The sequence below is a fragment of the Helianthus annuus genome, chromosome 8 (assembly GCF_002127325.2).
Source record: "Helianthus annuus cultivar XRQ/B chromosome 8, HanXRQr2.0-SUNRISE, whole genome shotgun sequence".
Lineage (NCBI taxonomy): Eukaryota > Viridiplantae > Streptophyta > Magnoliopsida > Asterales > Asteraceae > Helianthus > Helianthus annuus.
In genome coordinates this window covers 155,527,375-155,544,040 of record NC_035440.2, presented here as the reverse complement: position 1 = coordinate 155,544,040, position 16,666 = coordinate 155,527,375, and the positions used below count along the sequence as shown (strand labels likewise).

General features: G+C 34.1%; 1 long non-coding RNA gene across 18 annotated transcripts; it reads left to right on the top strand.

The window, feature by feature from the left end:
- Window positions 1-9,735: 9,735 nt before the first annotated feature.
- LOC110873751 lies at window positions 9,736-13,557 on the top strand. Of its 18 annotated transcripts, XR_004865220.1 has the most exons (11): window positions 9,736-9,893; window positions 9,963-10,028; window positions 10,094-10,145; window positions 10,235-10,316; window positions 10,418-10,534; window positions 10,821-10,919; window positions 11,565-11,648; window positions 12,383-12,482; window positions 12,562-12,615; window positions 12,724-12,823; window positions 13,144-13,557. It is a non-coding gene; the product is annotated as an uncharacterized LOC110873751 (long non-coding RNA). The 18 variants fall into 18 exon arrangements; XR_004865219.1 differs by lacking the exon at window positions 10,094-10,145; XR_002555423.2 differs by lacking the exons at window positions 10,094-10,145; window positions 11,565-11,648.
- The last annotated feature ends 3,109 nt before the right edge of the window (window positions 13,558-16,666 follow it).

Below are 16,666 nucleotides of genomic sequence, written 5' to 3'. Positions count from 1 at the left end.
TTGATCTTGAACACATGCTAAACAAGCTCATGTCAGATTTTCTAAATCTATAAGATAAGCAGAAATCAGATAGTAAAAAATCTGATGAGTTGCAAAGGACCATGAATAAAATCATACTTGAAAACCAATTACTAATAGAAGAAAATTTAGATCACAGAGCTAAAATTGAGTTCTATGAAAATGAAAGAAAAGATCTTTACAAGAAAATTAATGATAAAGAAATTAATGTAAGAGGTTTCCAACAAGCCAAAGATTTCATAAATTTCATTGAGTCCACACCAAAGAACAAAGGAGAGGGTTTAGGATATGTAAAAACAAGAGAAAGTAAACCCACTGTCTTTGTAAAAGCAACCCATCAGATTTCTGATAAATTTTCATCAGAATCTGATTCTGAATCTTGCAAGTCAACCTGTTCTGAATACTCTTTTGAAAAACCCAACTTTAAACCAAAAAGAAGTGAATGCAAACAAGAATCTTTAAAGACTCCAGAAGCAGTTCACTCATCTTTTCAAAATTATCCACTCATTCCATCACAAGAAAGAATATCAGAAAATTCTGATAAATCTTGTATGTGTGTTGACATACTGAAGCTTGTCCAACACCATCTCCAAAAGAAAAATGAAAAATCTGTTTATGGCTCAGCGTATAACAGATATTCTGATGAAAGGCCATCAAGGGAAAATAATCTGATTAAAATCTCATCAGAAAGAGTACCCAAGCAAGCCTAGGTACCAAAAACCCTCTAATTTTTCCATTTCATGACCATCATGTGCAGCAGATTTGGTACTGCGATTCAGGAAGCTCCAAGCACATGACTAGGGACAAGAGCTTACTCAGCAACTTTGTTTCAAAGCTGGGTAAAATGGTAAATTTTGGAAATGGAGTAAAAGGGAGGATCAGGGGATATGGATGCGTAAGGTATGGATGTTTGACCATAGAGAAAGTAGCCTTTGTTGAAGGCTTAAAGTACAATCTGCTAAATCTGGGTTAATTCTGTGATAAAGGTCTTTCAAATAACCTTATTACCAGAAAAATGCTTAACAATTTGTCTCAATGATAATCAAAAGAAAAGGATTATAAATCTGATAGAGCACCAGAAAATCTGATAGATTATCAGAAAATCTTATGTATCATCAGAAAATCTGAAAGATCATCAGAATATCTGATAAATCATCAGAAATTCTGGTAACTCATCAGAAAACATGTTGAAAAATCAGAATCATTGATTAATTATTAGAATAAATTCATGCATGTCATCATCTTTATCTATATCTCATATCTGCAAATTCATAAACTGTAGCATTTTCGTTTTGTTTTCTTTATTTTTATGCATTTTATTTTTCTTCTTAGTGTTGAAAACGTCATATGACAGAAGATTTTCTGGGAACTCGTTAGTGGGTGTAAAGCTTTTTCTCTCCTTCATTAAATACACCTAATCAATATTAAGGAGATTGAAGTGACATATTGGTAGGTAATCATGATATATTATCAGAAAATGGCCGCCTAAATCATTTAATGCAGGAGAGTTTATCTCAGTTATTCCTTATGCCATCTGATAGTGAATTTAATAACAAAGATTGTGATGAACAAAATCTATAAGTAGGTAGATGTCATTTATGGCAAACTTTAAGTTTACTATATATGTTCACCACCTTAAGCTAAGACTGTCACCATCACATAAGGATACCCCAGAAAACTTAACTTCATCTTCTTCTTCACTCACATTTTCTCACACTCACAAAAATGCTTACCATAAAAGCTGATCGTTTCCCACTTCCTTATCATCCTTTTCATAACCTCAAACTAAGGACCAACTTTGAGGGTCCTCACTGGGAAGGATGCCAAACAGTGCTGAATCTGATCATGGAAAGTAATTTAAAGTATGCCCTCACAGCCAACATAATAGTCTACCCAGACATTCTTCAAATGTTCTGGCAAAATGCAACATTGTCAGAATATGAGGGTAGAGGACAGATGTTTATCGAAAATGTGGTGCTAAACCAAAGAGTTCGAGTAACTGAAGGTATCATTAGGACGGTTCTACAACTCAATGATGATAATGAACTTCTGATGTTCACAAAGACTGAAATAGAAGAAACCTTGGAGAGAAGATGGGTTACAATCCTGTAAACTCACCACGAGCAATCACCAAAAATGGCTTCATCAAGCCATGGCAATTTCTGATCACACAAATGGGTGCATGCTTCTCAAAGAAGGTCATTAATCATCATGAAGCATCCCATAGGTTGATGGAGACTGTTCAAGCACTCATATTAGACATACCTTACAATTTCTCTTATTACTTAATAAAAGATTTTGCAAGTAATATGTGGTCTGGCAGGCCATTCTTGATTTATCCTCGTTTTCTGATGAGGATAATCAAAAGCCAACTAGGCTTTGGAGGTGTTCCTACAGGTTATCTCAGAGCTGAGATGAGACTTCAACAAAACATGAATCTCAGCGTGCTCAGACCTACTAATCAGAATTCTAGTTTGGTGACTGATCTATGGGTGCTCCTTGAGATGGATCATGGAGAAGGGATAGATCTTGATTAGGTTTTCTTTGTTTAAACTTAGTTTGTGTAAATATTCTGCATCATAATATGTTAATATAATATGTCTCTAATATTGCTTTGTTGTCTGGCTCATGGTTTGGGAAAAGAAAACTGGGTAAAGAAAAATGAGAAACATGATCATAAGAAAACAAAAACATTTGACACAAAATTCTGAGTTTCTGACGACAGGAGACAAAATCTGGTAATTCAGACTTAAAATACCTCTCTAAAATTTTTTTCTGTTAAAACTTCAAAATGATAAAAAGTTTTAGAAAATATCAGAAAAAGCCAAGAGACTTGGATGCCACCAGAGAATCATATGTGAGTCTTCTGATCTATCTCATTCACTCTCATCTCAAAAAAAAAAAAAAAAAAAAAAAAAAAAAAAAAAAAAAAAACCTCTTATATCAATCAAAAGAGAAACTTCAAAATCTGTTGAAAAGGGTCACAAGTTTAGGGGGAATCACAACAAAGAAATTCTGTTGAATATTGTGAACTTCTGTTGACCACATCTAAAAGGTCAACAAAAGTCAGAACAAAAAGCAATACATATTTTTAACAGAATTTATGTTGAATTTCTGATGACATCATCAGAATGGGACTTTGACTTACAAGAAAGAGAGGATGTAGATGAAGAAAGCTAATTGGACCTTTTACAAAATAGGGTCCACAAAGATGAAAAGGTGTCATATAACCGATAGTTTTCTCCAATCAAAATTCAGTTTCATTTTTGTGAAGGAATGATTGAAGAAACTACAAGTTGAAAGGGCATAACCACGATTACACGATCAACCGTCATTAAATGTCTTGATACCCACGATCCAACGGTTACATTCTGAACCAAAATTCACATCACACGATCTAATGGTAATAAAGACAATTAACGATCTTTTAACCGCCATTACATGGCACGTTCCATATCCCCTCAAATCCATAAACCCATAATTCTTTGCTAAAACCCTCACTATATAACTAACCCTTAGCAGAAATTCAAAAATCACTCACCTTCTTCACAAAAACTTAACCGAAACATCCCCTGTTCTTCACTTAAAATCCAAAAATCCCTAAATTTCAAAACCCTAATTCACAAAATTCAACAATGGCAGAAGTAAACCTCAACATCCCAATTGTTCAACATGATGTACCTTTTGTTGAAGACACAGAATTTCTACCAATGAAAGAAAACAATCTGCTGATGAATACAGAGCATTCGGAATATGATATAAGATGTCAACTTCTGGTAGAATATCTTACGAAATGTCCACTCTCAGGAGCACTAACAAAAGGAAGAGAAGTACCAGAAAAGTTACTACAGCAATTTGTTCACACTTTCACTGAAAAGGAAGAGAATCAGGTCTCTGCTCATGTATGGGGAAATGTTTTTTGTAGTATTAACCCCTGCAAGGGTAAGAGAATGGCTTGAACTTCTAGTTCTTGAAAATTACACTGAAGCACCAAGTAGAGAAGAGTTGATAAGCTTTATCATTAAGCTTGGTTACAAGAAAAACAATATCAACAAAATTGGAGCAGTAAGGAGAAATGAAATGCCAGCCATCTTGCAAGTGATGATGGAAGTGTTAAACAAATGTCTCACATCAAAGATAGGAGGAGCTGATCAAGTCAGTCAAGCTATTCTGACAATCATGTATGGACTCATAACTGGTTCAAAATTGATTATGGAACAGAAATTTTTAACCTACTCAAAAGATCAATCCTCACCAGAAATGGAAGAATAACCTCACACTTGCCATATCCAAGGTTAATCTCAATTTTTATATCTGAAACATTTGCTGAAAGGGACATAGAAATTCCAATTTTGGAAGATATCTAGAGTTCAAATACCATGAAGGCCTGGAGTTCCAATCATGGATGGGAATCAGACAGAGATATCCCTGAGTTACTAGAAAGCATATTGTGCCTCATTGCACCAGACTCACAATACAGATTACAACATGAAGAACTTCTTGCCAAATCAGACACTCCAACAGAAGAACCAGGCAAAGAAGTTGTTAATTATTCTTCATCACTAGAAGAAGAAGAAGAAGTTGAGAAGTCATGGTCATCAGAAACAGAGGCTGCAGGAGGAGAAGGAGTTATGACGATAACTAACTCACCAGAAAACAAGACAGAACATGCTGAGAGTCAACAGATTCATGAAGGTGGAATTCATCATGAGTTTGATATTCATCAAGAGAAAGAACATGAACACTATGCAGAATCTCATATTGCTGGAGGAACTCATGAAGATGCTGAAGGACAACATTATGAAGAAACTCACTTTGCTGGTACTGCAAATGAAGCCACTGAAGTTATACATCATGATGAGTCTCGGGTTACTGGTACATCTCTTTTAAACACTGTTTTAGTTGATACTCATTCGAAAGAAACAAATTCAGAAGGCTTAATTAATGTTTCTTACAAGTTAGAATATAGAAAAACTGATGTTGATGAAGAGGTTACTAGTTCCATTAATCTCAACTCTGAATCAGAAAATGAGGAAGAGGATGAGATCCCAGCAGATAGAGGTCAGGGAACTGATCAAGGAAATCTGGTAAAAGGTAATTTGTTTACCTCAAAAACTTATGGAGAATCATATATTGATATGATTCAAGGATATAAGGAAATCCAGGATGAAAATGTGTTTTTCACCACTGGTGGAGATGATTTTGGTACACTTAAGGTTACACCAAAATCTGGTAAAGCCAAAAGTGACCCTATCATTTCCAAAACAGCAGCAAATTTGTTTGCAGCTGGAATGTTAGAAGGAACATCTGTTGTTCCAAATATCCCTGAAACACCCATGAACCAAGAAAATTTGGAAACTGTGCTGGAAAATGTTTACAAAGCATACAAAAGAAATCCAGTAGAAGAAAAGCTTGATATGTTGCTGTCAGAAATACAAGGTCAAAGGGCTGATATAAAGAATTTCTCAGAATTAGTGGAGGTGATAAAGACACAAACTGAAAGAAACACTGAAGCACTAAAGTCTCTTCAAAAGATGAAAGAAAAAGCACCAGAATCCAACATCTCTGCATCAGAAATCCAGATGATTCTCATAGAAATAGAAAAGATCAAGACACAAGTTGCAAATGTTGTGGAATCAAGACAATCAAGCAGTGCAAACAGAGTTTTGGAGGAAGTTACCATCCTAAGGGCAAGCAACAACAGTATCACAGATGCCCTTGAGAAGCTGTCAAAAGAATGGCCTGCAATACAGATGAAAGTTCAAACTGAATTTACCAAAGTTCAAAAAAACATAGCCAGCAACGCAAATCAGGTAAGAGAGGTGCAACAACTGGTGAAGAAAATGCAATTCAACATTGCAAGATTAGCCAAAGTGGATCCCAAAGAAATCATAAAAGAAATTCCTGTTGAAAGTTCACACCAAGAAGCTCCAAAGTCAACCCCACAGCAATCATCAGCTACACCAATCACCAAAGCTGGAACCACAATGATGGGTCCACCTCCAAATGTCTCAAGAGATGAAATGCTGAAAAGGTTAGCAACTTCAAAACCTCAAGTTGTTACAAATTAGAAACTTATAACTTCTCAAACTGTCCCAAAACCAACGTTGTCTGATGACTCTGCCATAAGTAAATTGATGAATCTGCAAACAATGAATGAATGGGAACAATAAGGTGATTCAAGAAAACCACAGATTGTTAAAAGAAAAATCTCTAAAACTCAGTCTTTCTTGGTTAGAGAGATTGACAGGGATATAATGATATTCCCTGAATACAATCTGGTGAAATATTATTTGACAAAAGAAGATGCACCACCAAGACCACTGACTCCTGTCAGACTGGCCTTAAGGGAAGAGAGGATAGAAAGAGGTTCAAAAAACATTCATTACAAGAATGAGAATCCAGTAAAAAGAATCTTAAAAGTGGATGAAGTAAAAGTTGCAACTGATGATATTGGAGGAACTTATGTGCAGAATAGATACACACTTCTAAGAGAAAATGGGGAAGAAGAAAAAGTGACTGATGAAGAAATGGCTGACAAGTTACATCCTTTAGACATCCTGTTTATGAAGGATCTATATGAAAAGGAAAAGAAAAACACCAAAGAAGTCAGAAGAGCATTAAAAGGCATATCAAAGGCTGGAATACAACTGTTTGAAAGAATGGCTTTTTCAGACATTGATTTGTGCATCAACTATGAACATGTGCACAACAAAAAGGTCTATGTCAGATCACCAAAGACAAAAGTTCCCTCAGATATACTGGAAGATACAAGATCTGGAGATATCATTGAACTGCCAAGTAAAAATGAAGGACATAACTATGGTGTAATATTCAGAGATATTGAAAGAAACAAAGCTCTGTTCAGAAGTGTTGATATCTGCAAATACTCAAATCAAACTCTGAAGTTTATCATGAAAGGTATGAACAGGAGACAAGAACACCTTCAGAAGATAGGAAGGAACTTGGAGGGACATAGAAAAGAAATTGAACAAATGATTAAAGAATGGATTCAAGCAAGAACCTGGTATAAAGACATGTATGACATCTGCAACAAGTACATCTCTTACAAGAAGCAATTAAAGAAAGGAGATGTGCACAAGAAATTGAAGCTGACTTGAAGAACATGTTTTTTTTTAATTCTCATTTTTAATATGTAGTTTGTTTTTCAGAACATCAGTAACTGGTTTGATTTGCAAATGTTAAGTTTCCACTGTTTGGAAATTTTCTATTCATGAGATAGTTCATTTTCTTACAATACTTAGGGGGAAACTGTTAGGAAACTTTATTTGTAAGTATTGAAGAAAATCAGATTCAACTTGATCTATGAAGAAGACAACAATCCGGAAGATCACAATAAGAAGAAGAAGATCGGATAGGACAACTGAAATGAACAACATCTACTTCAAAGAATCACAAGTTGATCAAGAGCTGAAGAATGTTATCAGAGAAAGTCATTTCTGATGGATCTGGGGATATTTCTGATGAAATATCATCAGTTTCTGACGATTCTGATCATCAGATTTTCTGAGGATTTGTTCACCAGAATTTCTGATGAATTAGTTTATTAGAAATTCTGATGAAAACCCCACTTGTCTAAAAATCAGCTCTATCCTGCCACAATAATCGAAGCAACTTGACATTATTGGATATCATGATTACAAAGGCAACTTGACTGTTGGATTCAATGAATAAGTCAAATGGCTACTTTATGCGGGACTTATTGCATGAATAAACAAATGTTTATTCATGTATCCAGCCTTCTATAAATAGAAGGCTTACCAAGCAGAAGACAATGAGTTAAGCTTAGCATTCAATACATACTACAAAACTCCATTGCCCTCTCACCCGCAGAATTCAAGATTCATTTGTAATAGATAATAATCTTACAATCACCTTGTAAACCATTTTGTTTCAAAGTGATATAAACTTGATAATTCTGTAAGTCTTGTTTCTTGAAAGTCTGATTTCCATTTCCGCACAACTTTTTCACATCTACTGAAATCACTTGCCATATTACGTGAAAAGAAGTTTTTTAAGTCTAAACTGGGACCATCAAATATTGTCACACCCTGACTTTTGCGGAAGCGTAATTATGTGTGACTTGCTTAATATCATTGCATTCAATCATAACAACCACTATGTGATAAACTGCTCGATGATCATCCATTAAATAAGTTTAGAAACATAACAACATTGTTTTGATATGTAGACTCCAAATTCAAATTACAAACCATACGAATTGTTTAAAGTTCCACAAGGACTTAACAAAAGACTTTAAATAAAACCAAGATTTGGAAGAGGTGTCTTGTCCAGGATAGGACACCCTAACCAAACCCCAAGACCGTGGATGACATCTCTTATTCTTAACAACACTTGGAACATCCGAACGCCCGCCAGATCCACATTTTAATTCCCTGAAATACATGTAGTTTGAAAACATCAACAAAAGTTGAGCGAGTTCATGTATTTGTTTGTGTGTGTGAATAAACCTTTGTAGTCCTTGAAAATATGTATGTATGTTTGTAAGTGAATATGAACAGATCAATTAATGGTTTGCAAGGCCATCAACAAGTGTGCGACGGTGTAGGAAGGCTCAATCCTTTGCGTATTTCGTACCGGGCCTCCCGGCTGGAACGACATAGTCACCACATGCGGTCAACTCGCGGACCCATGGGTGGGGCTCGCAACACCCAAATAGATCTATCACTCATGCCCCTCGGTCCTTATAAAGGATTAATGGTCTCAAGCTAACGCCTACCCATTCACATGATCTAACAGTACATTTCATTTGTAATCGTAATCATTTGTAACACGTATTTCACCCCCAAGTTATAAAACGAAAACAGTTAAACAAAAGGTGACATGAACTCGCAGTCTTGCATTCTTCGTAAGCACTGTAACTCAAAGCTTCTTCGGATATACACGACTACCTACAACGTACTAATGTCTATTAGACGAGCGGGTCGTGCCATGATTTAGTTTTAGTTAGTGTCTTCGAGTTACGTTCTTTCTATCTTCAATATTATTCCATGTTATAATTATTAGTTAAAATAATAAATATTTTAACTTAAATTATATTTATTAAATTTTGGAATAATTGTTAAAGCAATATATTAACCTGACACTTTCCACGTAATTATACATGTATTTCCTTCCCAAGGATGGGTGTATTCGTATTCTTGTATTTGTATATTCTTGCCATGTATTGGGGTTGTATTCCGGTGTGTATTTATACGTATGAGAATACGTATTTTTATTGTATTCATTAAGTATTCTTATACTTAATTTCGTATTAATTTTTCCGGAATATTATCCTTAGTGAAAGTTCACCATATCCTTTATATGAGTTCACCAATATATATATATATATATATATATATATATATATATATATTTCCAAAATATATATTTTAAGAAATATTATTTATACAGTAATTTTCCTTTGGCAAAAATATGTGTATTTTCATATAAGTTCCAAAAATAATATATTTCCAAGTCTAACTTGGGAAATATATATATATATCTATACTACTTTATAAAGCATATAGGAAGGACAGAAATGGTCATTTGCCACTTTACAACCATTTGAAGCTCATTGTACAACCTTTAAAGCATGAAGGTGTTGAAAATCTCTTCAACACGCGGTGCAGCTCTTGGATCCTAACCGGATCTCTTTGACCCGGTTTTACTCTTATGGATCCAATATAAACTTTCTTTCACTCCTTTTGTAAACCCTAAATTCATTTCATTCACATCCGCCCCCATTCTCCTTCTTCTCTCTCTCTCTCACACCAGACGGGTGTCTCATGGCGTCGGATTTCACCAGCGATTTCACTAGATCGACGGATTTCACCGACGATTTCACTTCTCAGGTACCGTCTTTTTAACCTTATCGGCATTTTTTTGCTTGTTATTTGACTTAGATATGTGAATTTCACTAGATCGACGGATTTCATCGGCATTATTTCACTACATCGACGGATTTTACCGACGATTTCACTTCTCAGGTACCGTCTTTTTAACCTTATCGGTATTTTTTTGTGTTATTTGACTTAGATCTGTGAAACTTTAGGGTTTCTTTCTCCGACGATTCTGACATCAGATCTACTGGGTTCAACTTCTCAGTATGTTGTTTGTACTGGATATGTGCAATAGATTCAGATCTGTTACTTTTTTCTAGCAGATCTGTTATAATACTTGGTTTTATTTGCAGATCTGTTATAATACTTGCCTACTAAATCGCATGATGATGGCAGCGGCGAGTTCTAGGGTTTCGGCGGCTACATGCCATTAGGGTTCGTTGGGGATATTTCTTATTTGTAATTTGTATAATTTTTATGCTCCCCTTGGGCTTGAATCAAGTACACTGGTGAATGTATGTGTGTGGTTGTTGCAGAGGATAACAAAGGAGAAAAATGCTCTTGCTGAAAGACTACGGAATGCTAAAGCTGAAAGGAAAAGATTTGATGATGAACTGAAATGTTATGCAACAGAGAATGTGAAGTTCAAAAAAGTGAGTTTAGTTAATATTTTAAATCGTCATTCTTTTGTATGAATGGACATGTTGAAGTTCAACAAAAGTGATGAATACTGAATGATTGGTTGTATGATATTTGAATGTCTTTGCAACATGTTAGGTTTAAAAACATGATATTTGCTAACTTAATTTACAGAACGAATATATGATTGATTTGGAGTCTAAAAGAGGGAAATTATAAATTATTACTCTTTTGAAAGTTCTCTGGATGAATTTAATGTCTTTCTTTAAGGTTCTGAATCGGATTTCTTTCTTTGTGTAGTGAGAATCCTTCACAACTTCACTAGAGGAGATAGTTGCAGCCTTTAGAACAGCATCTGAAGTTGCGGTCAAAGTTGCAATGGCTGCAGCTCTGAACAAGGTAGTAATAGTGAGTGGCCAAAGTCAATTGGCTCGGCTCAGCTCAGCTCGTCATTTAGTAGTTTATTTATGTATTTTATATATCTTATGAATTATGTAGTAATGTAGTTAAAAAGAAGCAGGTCGAAAGCTTTTTCACTTAAAAAGAAGCGGGTAGAAACCTTTTTTTGCTTTAAAAGAAGCGGGTAGAAACCTTTTTTTTTGCTTAAAAAGAAACGGGTCGGATGCTTTTTCCGCTTAAGAAGCGGGTCGGATGCTTTCTTGCTTAAAAAGAAGCAGGTCGAATGCCTTTTCGCTTAAAAATAAGCGGGTTGACTGCTTTTTCAATTAAAAAGAAGAGGGTCAAATGCTTTTTCGATTAAAAAGATAAGTGTCGAATGCTTTTTTGATTAAAAAGATATGGGTCGAATGCCTTTTCACTTAGATTCATTTTATACCATTTTATGATCTAATTTATATAATTAGTTGTGATTTTGTTCGTTTTTCATTACTAGAAGTTGATGATTTTGCTATGTTTTCATTAGTATGAAATGATGAACTTGATGCTTTTGCTAGGTTTTTGTTAGTACGGTAAATAGTAAACTTAGTTGAGTAATGAAATGAGTCAAATGACGACTGACGATCTGTGCTTCTGTGTTATTGATAGAAGTATAGAAGAAACTACATCTTCAATTTTAGTTGTCGTGGACTCTGGTTGTGGTTAATTGTCATCAGTGGATTGTTTTGCTAGGTACTGTTAGTTTCTTATATCTTTGTATTTGTCATGAACCGCGATCAGTTTTGATTCTTTTTATACTGTTTTCTGGTCTAATTTAGTGTAATTCATTGTGATTTTGTTTTTTACGGGAAGTTGACCTGAGAACTGTATGAAATGGTGTAGTTGAAGCTTCTGCTAGGTTTTCATGAGTACGCTGAATAGCAAACATAATTGAAAAACGAGATGACGATCTGTGATTCTGTGTTATTATAAGAGTTATAGAACAAATAGCATCTTCAATTTTATGTGTTGTGAACTCTTGTTGTAGTTAATCGGCATCAGTTGATTTTCTTAGGGATTGTTATATTCTTATATCTTCGTATGTGTCATAAATCACGATCAGTTTTGGTTCATCTAATAATGTTTTCTGATCTGATTAGCTTTTGTTTGTGAATTTGTTTGTTTGCCATTACTAAAAGGTGTTGGTTTGAGTATTATATGAATTGATGAACTGGAAGTTTTCGCTAGGTTTTTATTAGAATGGTGAATAGTACACCTATTTTAGAAACGAAGTGACGATTTGTGATTCTGTGTTATTAATATAAGTATAGAACAAACTCCTCTTCAATTTCATGTGTGGCAAATTCTATTCGATTATCGTATAGGGTTTGTAAATTTTCTGATCTAACAGTTTGTGATATTGAACCTGTAATGTATCTGGTAATTACACTGTTACAATTTATTGATGGAGATAGATGCTACTCTAGGGTTTCTGAAGACCAGGTCTCTGCTGTGTAAACAGACCATAATCACTTGCATAAATATGACTACACTGTTGATGTTGTATGTATGTTATCTTCAATCCAGGTCAGTTAATAGTTTTTAACTTTTGTTCTGTTTCCTTGAATACTAATTTATATGATTGTTGTTTATTTCATGTTGTTAGCTTAGCAATCCTTCTACACTTCAGAAGAAGTCGAAGGTTACCGAAATTCAAAATGTAAGTACAATACATTACTCGAAAGGGTGATTATTTAGGCGTCCTTTTACATATAAATCAGTCAAAACAATTGATATATGAAATAACATTTGTTTGTGAACTTGACAGGATATGTATGAGATTATGGCACTGGATAGAGGTGATGAACTGCCGCAGGTGATGATGGCGCTAACACGAGACGGGCAACTCTACCCGAGCCTCGCTAAAGGTATCGTTTCGTTTATTAGGGGTGTTATTCGGTTTTAAACCGATTTTACCAAAAACTGTTTAAAACCGAAGCAAATTACATATTCGGTTTTGTGGTTTGGTTTTCGGTTTCAAAAGTCTGAAACCGTTATAAACCCGAACAGAATTACACGTTTGGTTTTTTGGTTTAGTTTTAGAAGTCTAAACTAAACTTGTTTTAAAATCTAAACAGTCAAAATAAAAGTTTGACCAATTTTTTAGTTGGTAAACAAGAAACCAATATCTTGTTGGTTTTGAACTAATATTTGAACAAGTCCCAACTGATAGATGTTACGTGCACAGGTTGAAAAGAGGTGAACAGCTGGGTTGAAAAGAGGGAACAGTGGTCAGAAGGGTGAAAAGAGGGAACAGTGGTCAGAAGCATGCTCTATACAACATCTACTTTTGTTTTGTCAACTGTAAAGCTGGGTTGAAAAGTAGATGTCAAAAGTACAACATCTACTGTTGAAAAGCATGCTCTGTGCCCCCATTTTTTTATTTGTTTTGTGCCCCTAAAACCGATGAGCCGGCCCTTTTTGACTCATGGTGCTGTTTCATTTTTGAAAGCTCTTTAATAATGATTTTGTTTTCCCATTTTCCAACAGTTACATCTCTTGTTTTCTAATTAGCCATTTTTTTAGTTTCCAACCGTTGCATCTATTGTTTTCTTATTAGACAAAACATCTATTGAAGGTATAATATTTACTCTTGTTACAACTGAAAGGTTTTCTCCCAGCAGAGATTGTATAGTAGTTTACTATAAAAGAATGAGCTTATTTAGAATTGTATGATATGTTGATAGTCATAGACATCTGCTATTAGATATTAAAAGTAAAAATAGAGTGAATGTAGGGGCTGGGTGAGTGCTGGTGGTGGAATAAGCCACCAATAATGGAACTGTGGTGGTGTTTGGTGGTTCAGGTCTTACCCAGCGACAATGGTCAACTCAGTCACGTTGAGATGATTTGTAAGCTGAACCAAATAGATTTTTGGTATTGGATGGGAAGTTGTTGTTTTGGCTGGACATCCTTTCCAACTGTTCAAATTGTTTTGCTGCTATAATAATGGAGTAGAAATGTGTTTCATAATAATGGAAAGTTAAAAGTTTTAGAGTCAAAAGTTATTGTAAGGTAATCGGTATATGTATTTTATTTGAATTTTGATAGTTTGCTATAATGTTTACAACTATGGATGAGCATGGTACCGGGTCAGTACCGAAAATATTGGTATTGAAAAATAGGTAAAGCGAGTACCGGTACCAAAATACTGGTCCCATACCGATTACAAAAAGTAGGAAAATGGGTGTGGTACCGAAAATTAGTTTATGGCATAAAAGGAATGCATCAGAAAGAGTCATTAAGAACTAAGGTAGTGTTCATTTCACATAAAATAACGTATATTGATAATCGGCAGTCACACAAAAACCACCAAACGAATTATATGTAAATGGCCTTTATAGTTTTCTCCTGACACACAAAAACCACCAAACGACATCATGAAACCACCAATCGCCGCACACCGCTGATTCTCCGCCACTGAAGAAGGCCGCAACCGACCCTCACGTTCTGCTACACTGTCACCATGGTCATCGCATGCCACATCGGAAACTACATCCCCGTACATAGCCCTAAACTCACGGTATACGTCACACATGGATGCTATGAATAAGAAACTTAACAAACGTATAATACAATGTATCACGAGAAAATTGATAAACTCACAGTAAACAAATACCGCATTGTAAATTGTCATCCCGCCGCATCGCGCGGGTATACGTCTAGTATATATATATATATATATATATATATATATATATATATATATATATATATATATATATATATATATATATATACTTATTTTTCTCCAAAAATAATATATTCCGTTTTTGTTAGAGAAAATATATATTTCTCTCAAAAATAATATATCTTCTAATATTTCAAAGAAAATACATATTTTTATTCACCAAAAAAAATAATATATTTTCTTCTTTTCAAAAATATGATATAACTTTATAATAATTGTAAAAATCATATTTTCATCCACTTGTTGTCCAAAATATTATTTACCAAAATATACTTGTGAATAAATTTCCGGAATATTCTTGTAAGTTATATTCCTTAGTTCGGTTTCACTAATATTTTGTGTATAACTTGTATATTCATATTCTTGGTATTTTGGTAATATTTTGGATTGTAATTTATTGGTATTTTAATGAGTTATATTATTTCATGTCCTAAAATAATATAACTAATACACAAGTATACAAATAATCACACATATGGTGACTTCTAAATATATATTTTCTAAATACATATTTAGTCACTTTTATTTACAAAAACCTACCTCTAATATTTATATTTTTGAACAAAGTTATATGGCAAATTTTATGTGAAGATTTATGGTTTGAAATACACTTGTAAATATTTGTTTAGAAATATTTTTCTAAGTGTTTAATTTTTAGAAAAAATTTGCCATAGTTTACCATAAAAATGGAGGTTTCCATGCTTTCAAGCATATCATTTTCTTTTGTAAAATCAACACAATCAATTCACAATCCACAACAAACAATCTTTACTTACCAATTTTGCCAAAAACAAACATAATCTATTACTCCATGAACTTGAAATTTACAAAAGTTTGTAGCAACTTACTAGTGTTCTTAATAAGCCTTGTTACCTTCTAAAGTGTGATTGATTCTTTAAAAACTTCACTTTTAAAGAAGATTGATCTTTACAACTTGTATTTATATTTTTCAAAAATGTTTCTTCTTTGATTTTTCTTGTTAACAACATATTTCTACACTTGTTTTAACACTAAAAATAAGGTTTATTTATGTAAGAACCAAGATTTAGTAAAACTTATATTTTTAACTTGATTTCTTGAGAAATCATTCATGAAATTTTAGATCTACATGATTAACAACTTACTTTGATCATTATTTTACAAGAAAACTACATATTCTTTCAAGTTCATGTTTCTTATGAGGATGGTCTATGATCCTACAACACTTTCATCCTCTCATCTTGCTAGATTATGTTTTTAATCATGATCTAGCAAGATCATATGTTGATCAACATCATTTTCACAAGCAATCAACAATCATCAAGCATAACAACTTATATTCATCAAGATTTCTTCACGATTCAAGCTTATGTTCAAGTTTACTTCTTGTGATTCTTAGTGTTCTTCATGATTAACATTATAAATCTTCTTTTAACCACTTAAAATAGAAGTAAAATGGAAATATCAAAGCTCTTACCATTAGCTCAAGGCTAGGGATGATCAAGAGAAGAAAACAAGGGGTAAAAGCAAATGAACAAGGTCCTTGAGCTTCCGTAAGCTCCTAGCTCCTTTATGTAACCTCTAACACACTTGTACAAGCTTGGAATGGTTGTAGGATGGATGAATGATGGTGGTGTTGGTGTGGTGGAGGTCGGCCGAGAGCACAAGAGGGAGAAGGAGGAGGTGTGTGTGTCTTAGTGTGTGAGATTATGAGACTTAGGTGTTAATGGGTTATACTTATAACCATTTCAAGTGTTTACCTCATGTATAATGTGTTCTCAAGGTGCCAACATGATCTAATATAAAATTGAAAGAAAATCAAGAGTGGGGCCCTTATTGGGGCCGTCCACTAGGTGGGGGGGGGGTAGTAGGCTAGGTTTGTAAACATTAGTTAGTTTAGGGTAAAAATGTAAGTATCTAGTTAGTTACCTTAGTTACTAGATATTTATGACGTGTTATGATGTTCGGGGACCATAACTAGCTTGGTAATGTTAAAACAGTGCTTCTAGTATAAATTTAGTGTTTCGGGTAGTGTCCGGTT